The following is a 13,042-nucleotide window of genomic DNA, read 5'->3' as shown; positions in this document are numbered from 1 at the left end:
TGCTGGAGGCAATGACTCAAGAAATAAAGTGAGAAATTGATCAGAAATTGAGAGAGCACAAGGATGAACTATCCAAAGAGATACAGGGTATCAAACAAGAGATGCATGCAAAAATAGAAGCTGCACAAACCTCAGTAAGAAGTGAGATAAACGCCAAATTAGAGGTAATGCATACCTCATTGAGAGGTGAGATCAGTACTCTGAGAACCAACATTGAATCCATAAAGGGATCCATTTCCTCCATGCAAACCACAATAGAAGCCACTGTCAACAGAGTGAATGAAATGGAAGGTAGAGTGTCAGATACAGAAGACAGAATACACCAACTGGACCAAAAAGTGACAGATATGGAAAAATCACTCAAATTAAACCAAAGGGATATTCAAGAGCAAGCAGATAATGCTAAAAAATTTAACCTTCGGATAATTGGAGTGGACAAAGGTGAGGAATTCCAGAGCAAGGGAATGCAACACCTATTTAACATTATAATCAATGAAAATTTTCCCCCACCTCAAAAACGACCATCTTAACTACATCACAAAAGCTTATCGAACACCCAACAAGCAAGACCCCAGGAGAAACACTTCTAGACACATAGTAAAAATGATAGATCTGAATAATAAGGAAACAATCCTGCATGCAGCAAAAATGAAAAGGAGCTATACTACAATGGGAAAAAAATAAGAATCACTGCAGATCTCTCCACACAAACAATGAATGCAAGAAAAGCCTGGGAAAGCACCATACGAGCCCTGAGAGCCAATAACTGCCAACCCAGACTGATATATCCGGCAAAGCTAGCATTCACATTCGTTGGAGAACTGAAAACTTTTAATAGCAAAGAAAAACTAAATGAATACATAAACATTAAGCCAGCATTACAAAGAATTCTAAGAGGGGGGACACAACCTGAAGAAAGCAACGAGGAACTGGGGCCTGCCCCAAACAGGCGTTACTCAAAGTCTAACTGAGCAAGCACAGGAGGAAAGGAAAGAAGAAAAACTTAGGAAAACGGAATGGCAGGGACAACAATGCATCTCTCTATACTTTCTCTTAATATAAATGGGCTGAATTCGCCAATTAAAAGAAAACGAACTGAGGACTGGATCAGAAAACAAGACCCATCCATCTGTTGCCTTCAGGAGACCCACCTCTCAGCCAAACATACAAACAAACTCAGAGTGAAGGGGTGGAAAAGGATCTACCAATCAAACGCCCCCAGTAAGAAAGCAGGTGCAGCTATCCTGATATCTGACAAAATAAACTTTTCATTAAAATCAGTACAGAAAGACAAGGACGGACACTACATATTAATAAAGGGAACAATCCAAGAGGAGGATATAACCATCATCAACTTATATGCCCCAAATATTGGTGCACCCAGATATGTCAAACAAATGCTCTCAAACTTACAGAATAAAATAGATCCCAATACGATAATACTAGGAGACTTTAACACACTACTCTCACCAAAGGACAGGTCTACCAACCAGAGGATTGGCAAAGAAGCTACTGAATTAAGAGAGGCCATACTTCAAGCGGAATTAACTGACATCTACCGAGTATTTCACCCTAAAACAACACAGTACACATTCTTCTCAGCAGCTCACGGAACTTTCTCCAAAATAGACCATATCATAGTTCATGCAAGGAACTTAAGCAAATACAAAGGGATCGACATAATCCCCTGTATCCTATCTGACCACAGTGGAATCAAGCTAGCTCTCAATAACAAAGCATACCGCAGAAATTTCTCTAATACATGGAAATTGAACAGCACACTCCTTAACAATGCCTGGATAACAGAAGAGATCAGAGAAGAAATAAAGCATTTCCTACAACTCAATGAAAATGAAAACACCTCACAAAGAAACTTGTGGGACACAGCAAAACAGTCCTGAGGGGCAAATTTATTGCCCTCAGTGCCCACATCAAGAGAATGGAGACAGACCAAGTAAATAATCTCATGTTGCAATTAAAACAGCTAGAAAAACAAGAAAAAATGGGACCTAAAGCTACTAGACGAAGCCAGATAACCAAATTAAAAGCAGAGATTAACCAATTAGAAAATCAGAAAACCATAACCAAAATAAACCAAACAAAAAGCTGGTTCTTTGAAAAAATAAACAAAATTGATGGCCCATTGGCTAGATTAATTAAAAAAAGAAGAGAGGAAACCCATATTAATAGGATTAGGGATGCCACGGGAAACATCACAAGACGTACCCAAGATATCCAAACAATTCTAACAGACTACTTTCAAAAGCTATACTCTCTAAAGGAAGAAAATCGGGCAGAAATGGATGCATTTTTAGAGAAATACAAGTTGCCCAAACTGAGCAAAGAAGAAGTTAACCAATTAAATAAGCCAATATCCTATAATGAGATACAGGAAGCTATCAAAAGTCTTCCAACAAAAAAAAGCCCAGGACCAGATGGATTCACAGCAGAATTCTATAAGACCTTTAAACAAGAACTAATACCCATACTTCTCAAGCTCTTCAGAGAAACAGAGAAGGAGGGAGCTATCCCAAACTCATTCTATGAAGCCAATATCACACTCATCCCCAAACCAGGCAAAGACCCAACCAAAAAGGAGAATTACAGGCCAATCTCCTTGATGAACACAGATGCAAAGATCCTTAACAAGATTCTAGCTAACAGGATCCAGAAACACATAAAAAAAAATAATTCACTATGACCAGGTAGGCTTCATCCCAGACACAGGGATGGTTTAACATACGTAAGTCAATAAATGTAATCCAACATATCAACAGAGCCAAGGTCAAGAATCACATGATTATCGCCACAGATGCAGAAAAGGCCTTTGACAAAATTCAACATTCATTCATGCTAAAAGCTCTGGAGAAAATAGGAATAGAAGGAACATTTCTAAAAACAATAAAAGCCATTTATGACAGACCAATAGCCAATATTATACTTAATGGGGAAAAGCTACAACCAATTCTCCTAAAATCAGGAACAAGGCAAGGATGCCCACTGTCTCCACTCCTCTTCAATATAGTCCTAGAACCCTTAGCCAGGGCAATAAGGCAAGAAAAAGACATTAAAGGGATCCGCATAGGGAAAGAAGAAGTTAAACTATCCCTTTTTGCAGACAACATGATACTATACCTCCACAATCCCAAAAACTCCATCCCCAAACTCTTAGAAATCATAAATCACTTCGGCAAAATAGCAGGATACAAAATAAACCCACAAAAATCAGTTGCCTTCCTATACACTGATAATGTACAGGAAGAGAGGGAAATAAAGGGAGCAACCCCATTCACAATAACCTCCTGAAAAATAAAATATTTAGGAATTAACCTAACCAAAGATGTAAAAGAACTATTTAATGAGAATTATAAAAAGTTAAAAAAAGAAATTGCAGAAGACACTAGGAAATGGAAAGACCTCCCATGTTCCTGGATAGGCTGACTTAATATAGTAAAGATGGTAATACTTCCAAAACTAATATACAAATTCAACGCAATTCCTATTAAAATCCCAATGACGTACATCACTGAAATACAGAAAACAGTCCAAAAATTCATGTGGAACAACAAAAGACCTAGAATAGCCAAAACAATTCTAGGGGATAAAGACAATATGGGAGGGCTATCCATGCCGAACTTCAAACTCTACTACAGAGCTATAATAACAAAGACAGCATGGTACTGGCACAAAAACAGACCCGAAGACCAATGGAACAGAATAGAAGATCCAGAAATAAATCCACAGGCCTACAGCCAGCTGATATTCGACAAAGGAGCCAAAGACATACAATGGAAGAAACACAGCCTCTTCAACCGCTGGTGCTGGGAAAACTGGGCAGCCACATGCAGAAAACTAAAAGTGGACCACAGCCTATCACCATGCACCAACATCAACTCAAAATGGATTAAAGACCTTAAAATTAAACCTGAATCTCTGAAACTACTGCAGGACAGAGTAGGAGAGACACTTGAACTAATAGGCACAGGAAGGAACTTCCTGAACAGAGTCCCAGGGTCACAACAAATTGGAGAGTGACTCGACAAATGGGACTACCTTAAAATAAAAAGCTTCTGCACAGATAAAGCTATCACAACCAAGCTAGAAAGACAACCAACTAATTGGGAAAAAATATTTACCAGCAATATATCAGACAAGGGGTTAACATTCTGTATATACAGGGAACTCAAGAAACTAATTCCTCCCAAACCTAACAAACCAATTACTAAATGGGCAAGGGAACTAAAGAGGGACTTCTCAAATGAAGAAATAAAAATGGCAAAGAAACACATGAGGAAATGTTCATCATCCCTGGTGGTGAAGGAAATGCAAATAAAGACAACCCTGAGATACCACCTTACCCCAGTCAGAATGTCCCACATCCACAAATCAGCCAACGACAAATGCTGGAGGGGATGTGGAGAACGAGGAACGCTATTACACTGCTGGTGGGAATGTACACTCATACAACCACTTTGGAAAGCAGTCTGGAGGGTCCTTAGAAAGCTAAAGATTGACCTCCCTTACGACCCAGTCATACCACTTCTAGGCATATACCCTGAACAACAGGAACCAATATACAAGGACACGTGCACCTCCATGTTTATTGCAGCACTGTTCGCAATAGCTAGGATATGGAAACAACCTAGATGCCCCACCACAGATGAATGGATCCAAAAATTGTGGTATCTATACACAATGGAATATTATGCAGCCATTAGAAATGACAAAATAATGGCATTTGCAGGGAAATGGATGGAGCTAGAAGGAATCATGTTGAGCGAGGTAAGCCAAGAACGAAGAGACAAACAGTACATGGTCTCCCTGATAAGTGGATGATAAATCCAAAATGTTAGGTGATATGACAAAACTAACAGGACTTAAGAAACAAAGAACTCTCACTCATCTGGTTGAACCACTACCAAATATCCCCATGCTGCTGATCACATATATGGTATATAACATGTGAGCACCATTATATATTACAGACTGTGATAGACAATTTGCTCCAGGAAAGTTAGAATGAACTTGTGACTTTAAATGAGCATCATTATTCCACAATACTGTGAATTTCTGGAAATTAAGTAATCACTTAATCACAATCAAAAAAAAAAAAGAACCTTGGGGAAGGGAGGGAGGGAGGGGATGGTAGGGGGAAAACAATGGAGGGGGTAACAATGTTCAAGAGGAAGTGTACTCATTACCTCACTCATGTAACTGTAACCCTCTGTATAGTATCTTTACAATAAAAAAATTTAAAAAAAAAGGAAATGGGTACTCCCTTAGGGCATCCAAAGGGAATATAGCACAGCTATCACTTTAATTTTAGCCCAGTGAGATCCTTATTGTACTTCAAACATATGAGACTATAAATAGTGCATTGGGTTATTGTGAACCACTAGAACTCAAAAAGTCACATGTAGCAATGAAGAGAACTGAAGGATAGCTGAAGTGCAAAGATGAGTCTCGCTATGATAAATAAGATAGACAAAATGATGGCTACAATTATCATTCAAGTAACATGGAGATGATAAGTATAGAAATTAATATATGCTTATATAAATGAGCACTGCATTTATTTTTTGGTAGAAAGGGTTAGAAATTATGAGAGAAGAAAAATGAGGCTTCCTGTGTCCCAACATGTTCTGGTATCAGGGTTCTAGGAAGAATTTCAGGCTACTAAATTGCTTCTTTCCCTTTTCTCTGAATCTTACATTCCAAATAGAAACAATTTAAAACTAACACTGGGAATGCTCAGTAGCATCAACATTACTGAAAACTCCCTTAATATCTTCTAAAACAGTAGAGAAAAACAACAAGAAGAAATAACATGACACAGATGCTTTTTGCTAGGCATAACTAAAAGGCAGAGAATGTCCAAATGTTCAGTTACTTGTTAAAATAAGACTAAACATCAAATCCAAGTACATCAACGCTCTTGTGTAATCTACATGCCTTCTCAGAATAATATGCAGAAAAGTATTAGGAGCTGGAAAAGGAAAGTTTACTACTATAAAAAGAAATTAGCTAGTTAGCTAGCTAGCTAGATGCTATATATTTGTGTGTGTGTGTGTGTGTGTGTGTGTGTGTGTGTGTGTTTGTGTGTGTCCATGTGTGAATATTTTAAGAGGTTATCTAAGGAAGGTAATTCTTTCATTGGAAAAAAAGAGGATAAAATGAGGAAATTGCCCTATGAAAACTTCATGGTTGAAAGAGAGAAGCACAAAGAGACACTGTGATGCCTAAAAACCCACAAGAGTAAAAATAAGCAGTTTATCCAGCTCCTGAATTCATCTCTCACTTTGTGTGTGTGTGTGTGTGTGTGTGTATGTGTGTGTGTGTGTGTGTGTGTGTGTGTGTGTTTATGCCAGTTCTTGAGCTCAAACCCAGGGCCTGTATGTTGTCCCTGAGTGGGTTTTTTTTTGTCAGTCATGGGACTTGAACTCTGGGTCTGGCACTGTCCCTGAGCTCTTCTGCTCAAGGAGAGTGCTCTACCACTTGAGCCACAGCACCACTTCCGGTTTTTTTGGTGGTTTATTGGAGATAAGAGTCTCATGGACATTCCTGCCTGGGCTGGCTTTAAACTGTGATCCTCAGCTCTCAGCTTCCTGAGTAGCTAGGATTACAGGTGTGAGCCACCAGTGCCTGGCTTCTCTGAGTGTCTTTTTGCTCAGGCTAGATAGACCTCTAAGGCTTGAACCATAGCTCTACTTTCCTTTTTGTTGTTAATTGCAGACAAGACTTTCATGGACTTTTGGGCTGGCTTTGAATTATGATTCTTAGCTCTCAGCCTCCTGAATATCTAGGATTACAGGCATGATTAACTAGAGCCTGGCTATCTGTTACTGTTAACAAAGAAAAATTTGCCCAATAAGGAAGCATGCTTTGTAAAACTACTTAAAAGTGTGTGACACAGGAGTCTTAAAGCACATTAAATCAATGTCATGGTTCACTGAAATGCAGATGCACATTGGTAGTTTGAACAATCTATTGTAGAAACAAACAAAACAGAAACTACAAATGCAAATAGTTCAAATGTATACAATTTTCTCAGATATCTGAGGAAAACGCAATACTGCATTGAACAGCATTCCAAATTAAATTAAATTAAATTCTTAATAAACCTTTGAGTTTGTATGTGTATGTACTTGTATTTTGAGTCAGAAATTAAAAATAGATTGACATGGTTTTTGCAAAATTTTAGATACTGTGTTACATTGTCTACCGTGTTTTTCTAAATTTATTTTTTATTTTTATTTATTTAATACTTTTACCAAGATGTTACTAAATCAAACCCAGAAATATATACAAAAATACAGCATATTCCAGGGGGGATTTATTTGAGATGTATGAGGTTTATTTATCAGTTGAATGTCAATGATTACCAGGGTGATAGATTAAATAACAATTCTATGATCTTAGAAAATAGATGCAGAAAAACATTTCACAATTAAATATAAAATAAACCCTTTTAAACATTTTTGCTATAATAAAAATTCTCAGGAATGCATAAATAATAAAATAATGGACACCTAGAAGAACCTTATAGCCAACAATATACTTAATAGTGAAATACAGAATGCTTTCCCTTCTATATTGGGAAATAGGCTATTATATTTGTGTGTGTGCTGGGACTAGGGCTTGAATGCAGGGCTTGGGACCTGTCACCAAGATTTTGGACTGAAGGCTAGTGCTCCACCACTTCAGACACAACTCCACATCTGGCTTTTTGGTAGTTAATTGGAGTTAAGAGTCTCACAGACTGTTCTGCTTGCCTCTATTCAAACCATGATCATTGTATCTCAGCCTCCTGAGTAGCTATTATTACAGGACTGAGCCACCTATACCCTGCATTTGCTTACAACTTATTCAACATAAATTTGGAATTTCTGGCCAGTTCAGTTGGGCTAGCATATGATATAAATGGCCTACAAGTGAAAAGGAAAAATGTCATTTCTGTTTATGCCAATAATTTATTAAAAATCATAAAGAATGTATAAATCACTTCTAGAAATGACTATTATGTGCAAAATGTTTACACAAATGAAACAGTATGCCATTTAAAAATTATTTTGAAGAAAACGAAATATTTGGACATAACTTTAAGCTCTTAACTTAATGCACAGACTCTACACAATGCTGGAGAAAGAAATCAGGGGGAGGAACTGGACCGTGGACTGGAAGATACCACTGAAAAAAGATGTACATTCTCTCCAGTTGATCTTTAGGTTTTACACAATTCCTCTCAAAATCAAGGTCTTTTGTGTCTGTAGGCAAATCATTCTGGAGAACATTTGATTTGTTCCTAAAAATAACCAAGAAGTAACTGTGAAAACACTATATGACTCAGAAATTGAAAACAATGGCTAGTTTTCCATGAGAAATTGTCAGTTATAGTCACATGATAATCATTGAATGATTAAATATTTTCTTAAAAGGAAGCACCTTCTGCTCACAATGCCAAAGCATGATTAAAATCTATATATCATTATTTGTGTTAGCAAGACAAACTTTAAAGACAAATGTAAGTGAAAGAACTTAGGTAAACAATCATTTGATCTGAATGAATTGTCTAGCTTTTTAAAGTAACATGCAAATAAGTCTTCTAAGACTGTGTTAAATTGTCATCATTCTGAAAGTAATTACCAACTTTACCAAGTGATACTTTCCCACTGTGTCTTATTGTCTTCATAAGGCCAAAGATAATACCACAATTGCACCATTGCTGATAACAAATGGTGTCAAGCAGAGAACAGGAATCATAATTTGAGCACTGATTTTCTTTTTTTTGGGGGGGGGGGGTCCGGTCGTGGGCCTGAACTCTGGGCCTGGGCGCTGTCCCTCAGCTCTTTAGCTCAAGGCTAGCGCTCTACCTCTTGAGCCACAGTGCCACTTCCAGCTTTTTTCTTTTTGCTTATGTGGTGCTGAGGAATCGAACCCAGGGCCTCAGGCATGCAAGGCAAGCACTCTACCACTGAGCCACCTTCCTAGCCCCTGAGCACTGATTTTCTTATGAAACAAAATTCAACACTTTTGTTTGGGCCAGAACTGGGGCTTTATCTCATATCCTCACAATTTTGCTTTTTTTTGCCAGTTAGGGCTGAAACTGTGCCACCTGAACCACATCTCTAGTCCTTTTTTTGAAGTTTTTTGGTGTCTGATAACATTTGAGGACCACTGTGGTAGCACAAAATAGTAGAAGAGGTTGCATAGAGAAGGCCTGAATTACTGCTTGCATTATTATTAAAATATCATTTCAGTTCAGCTGAACAAATTATGAAATGAAGTTCAGTGCTAAGATTACAAACCCTCATGACTGGGCAATGATAGGTGCAGACATTACATAGATAGAAGTAGAAAAAATTCACTTGAAGAAAAAGGAAATAGTAATGGCCCTTTAAACATTATTAAAATATAGTATAATGAGAATATGTACTTACTAGAGAAAGAGACAGTCAATAATTGAAGCATAGAACAGAAAGAGTTAAAGTCTGGCAAAGATTATCCAAGCATTTTCAAGGGACAAAACCATTTTGTCCCATAAACTTGAGTTTACAGTCCCAGTAGTAAGGTTTTGGCTGGTATCTAAAACTGATGCATGCCATTAGCTATTCACATAAAATTTTCTTTCCGTGTATTGATATTTTAACATTTATATTCTTAAGCATGCCTATGTATAGAGGGCTACTCAGCTCATTTGTCTATACTAAATGGAACTAAAATATCAACTTTTCTTCCAGATATCAGCTTTCAATTAAGAAGAGGCCCAAATTCGTTAAATAAAAAAAAAAGAGGCCCAACCAAAATTTTTTTCTCATTATCCTTTCAATTTATATACTTAGAACCTTTTTGGCCGTATTGAACATCATAAAAATCCTATGAGAAAGATAAATGCTACTATTCTGTCTATATGTTAAGATGGTTAAATAATACTTCCAAACAATGTGAAATAAGCAAGATGCAAATAGAGAAGTCTCTCATATTCTCTCATTTGTATGTGCTAAAAAAAAATCATCCTAAAAGTAGGATAATGATTACCTTGTCCTTAAGAAGGGTATGTTTATATGTGGTAGTTGTGGCCAAATGGAGATTTTGTAAGCTATATGTATATATGTAAATATCACCCCATACTCCATTAGCATATACAATTAATATATGATAATAAAAATTGAATAAAACAAATTGGAAAGTAAAACAAAATGTGGGAAACTTGGGAATTGAATGTAGGCCAAGGAAGAAGTGGAGCTCATGCTTAAAGTTGAAATGCAATGGCCAGGAAAGAATGAATGTTAAGCTTGGAATGCCATGGAATTTTAAAAAGGCCATTGAAATTAGACAGTTCAGTAGGAATTTAAGACAAATAGAGGCATAAGAAAGTAATAGAGGAAACCTGGAACAGGTGGCTCATACCTATAATCCTAGCTACTTGGGATGCTGAGATCTGAGAATTGTGGTTGGAAGCCAGCCCCACCTGACAGGAAAGCCTGTGAGACCCTCATCACCAATTAACTACCAAAAAAGCCAGAAAGAAGCTATGGATCAAGTGGTAAAGTGCTAGCCTTGAGCACAAAAGCTCATGGACATTGCCCAGGCCCTGAGTGCAAGTCCTAGGACTGGCACACACACATAATAAAAAGTAATAAAAGAGATCTAGATATGATTAAAATATTTGTATTTATGTGTGAAAAAGTCATGCTAAAGTTGCTTAAGGCAAATATAGGCAACATAAATACAGCAGAAATCTTCAGGGTGGAGAGTTTGTTGTATTTAATGTGGGATAAAGCCTAATTTGTGATATTAACTTTTTAATTGTTAAACCTAGTTTTCCCAGTGTTCATTTGAACCAAAGGGAAAGACTATATCAATGCCTTTCATTGGTAGTGGTACAACCCCCAAGGGAGTACTTAGAGAACATTGAGTACCATTTTTTTGGTTGCCTGAATGATCACAAAGCACTTTTGAGATTTAGGGGGGAAAATAATCTACAATGAACATGGACCATTCCCATTGAACAAAAGCTTCTCACAGTCTTTACACATGTTTCAATCATTTCTGTAGATATGCCTGCAGGTAAACGTCCAATCCATGACTATTTGAACTTCATGTAAGTACCAACAAGGAAAGATCATGCACAATGGTGACAAATTTAAGAAATCACATAAGTTGTCATTTGAGGCTACAACAATCACAACTAAATAACAACAGTACTGGGAGCTTTGAAACCAACCAATTCTCAGTCTCCAATCCCCAAATTCTCATATAATTGATTTGTGGTACGGTATCCTGTATATTTAAACTCTGTAGATAGCCAGGTTTAAGAACCACTGAGAAGCTGTATTACAGTTTCATGTGATTATTCCAAAAACCTTTTGTGACAGAATAGAACCAATTTGATTACAGCATTGTTGAATATCTGGATACATTTAGGCTATGTGACAACTTTTTCCAACTCTTGTCTTTTCTTTTTTTATTTCTGTATGCTCTTGCTCCTCCTTTTCTCTTCTTCCTTCTCCTCCTCATTCATTCTTATCTCTTCTCTTCCTCCCTCCCTCCGTACTAGCTTTCTTTCTTTTAATATTTGTTTGTTAAATGTTATTCTATTATTGGTAATATGCAAATTAAAAATGCTAATACTGGGGAAATAAAACTTAATGTTCTATTCCTGAAACAATAGCAATCTAAATTTCTTAGAGAGAAGCAAAGATAATGAAACCAACTATACTGTGGAAAGCAATATTCTAAATTACTACATATGTTGAAACACTCCATCAAAAATGTGCTCATCGCATTTTTGTCAAGAAAACTGTACTTTAATATTCTGTGTCTTGTTATCTATATTACACAATCTGAGTAGAATCCTGGAGACCACTTGTATTTTTCTCTTCAGTTTACAAAGATTCTTGAGAAAGAAGGAAATGTCTCATAAATCAGAAAGGAAAACTTTTAATGTTTCCCCAGTAAAATAAACAATTAGCAAATGAACAGTCCTTATGATATTGTGTGTAATGTTATGAGACATAGCAAAAACATAAAACATTTAAAAGATCTAAAATACTCTTTGAGTGTTATGATTTCTTTGCTGATTACACCAATTAGAGCTAATAGAATATTCATTACTTTATAAATAAACCAAATTACAGCTCTATAGAGCCCTAACATGAAAAAAAAAACATTCTAGGAAAGCCACTGCCAATCTATTAATGTAAACCATCCTGTTTTAAGCTGTTGACTACTTTTAAGTGAACCTATCAGCAACTAAAAAATATCCAAATCAACTTTTTAAATTTTTTTATTGTGAAAATACCGTACAGAGGGGCTACAATTACATGGGTAAGGTAATGAGTACATTTGTCTTTACCGTATATAAGTAATTTTCCACCTAAAAGACATTTGGTATAACTTCAATGAGAATCAACACTTGTAGCCAGAATTCACTAACCAATCCTGACACAGGGGAATTCCACACACTTTTTAATGGTTCTGGAAAAGCATCTAAAATAATTTGAAGTTCCATGTGGCCTCTGAGAAAGAATGGTAGAAGATTAGCCCTGGATTGAGAAAAATGAATGTTTCTAATTCTGTGTGTGTGTGTGTGTGTGTGTGTGTGTGTGTGTGTGTGTGTGTGTGTGTGTGTGTGTGTGTGTGTGTGTGTGTGTGTATTTGTGCATAGCTAAATGGCAAAATGGAAATTTCTGTACAGAAAATATGAACCAGAGAGGTGGTAGTGCTGAAGAATTAGAACACTGATAGAATGCAATCTATTCATTTTCTCCTTTGCAGCCATCATGCTTGTTTCTGTAGTCATACAACCTTCTGATATTTCCATCCTTAATCATTTCTAATTCAATCACTCTTCATGGAGCCAGTTTGTTGCAATTGTCACCAGTGTGGTAAAACTGTCAAAGTCTTCAGGATGAGTCTGTCAAAGGATGAGGTTGTAAATGGCTATAGAAAGGAATACGTAAAAATTAGCCTTTATTTAATATCAGCATTCTGTTTTAAAAGAAATAATTTGACATGAAGGCTTTCCTCCAAAAACAAGGTA

Source organism: Dipodomys merriami, unplaced genomic scaffold, assembly GCF_024711535.1.
Source record: "Dipodomys merriami isolate MVZ:Mamm:240054 unplaced genomic scaffold, mDipMer1.0.p SCAF_3, whole genome shotgun sequence".
In the NCBI taxonomy this organism is placed as follows: Eukaryota; Metazoa; Chordata; class Mammalia; order Rodentia; family Heteromyidae; genus Dipodomys; species Dipodomys merriami.
This window is presented reverse-complemented; position numbering follows the sequence as displayed.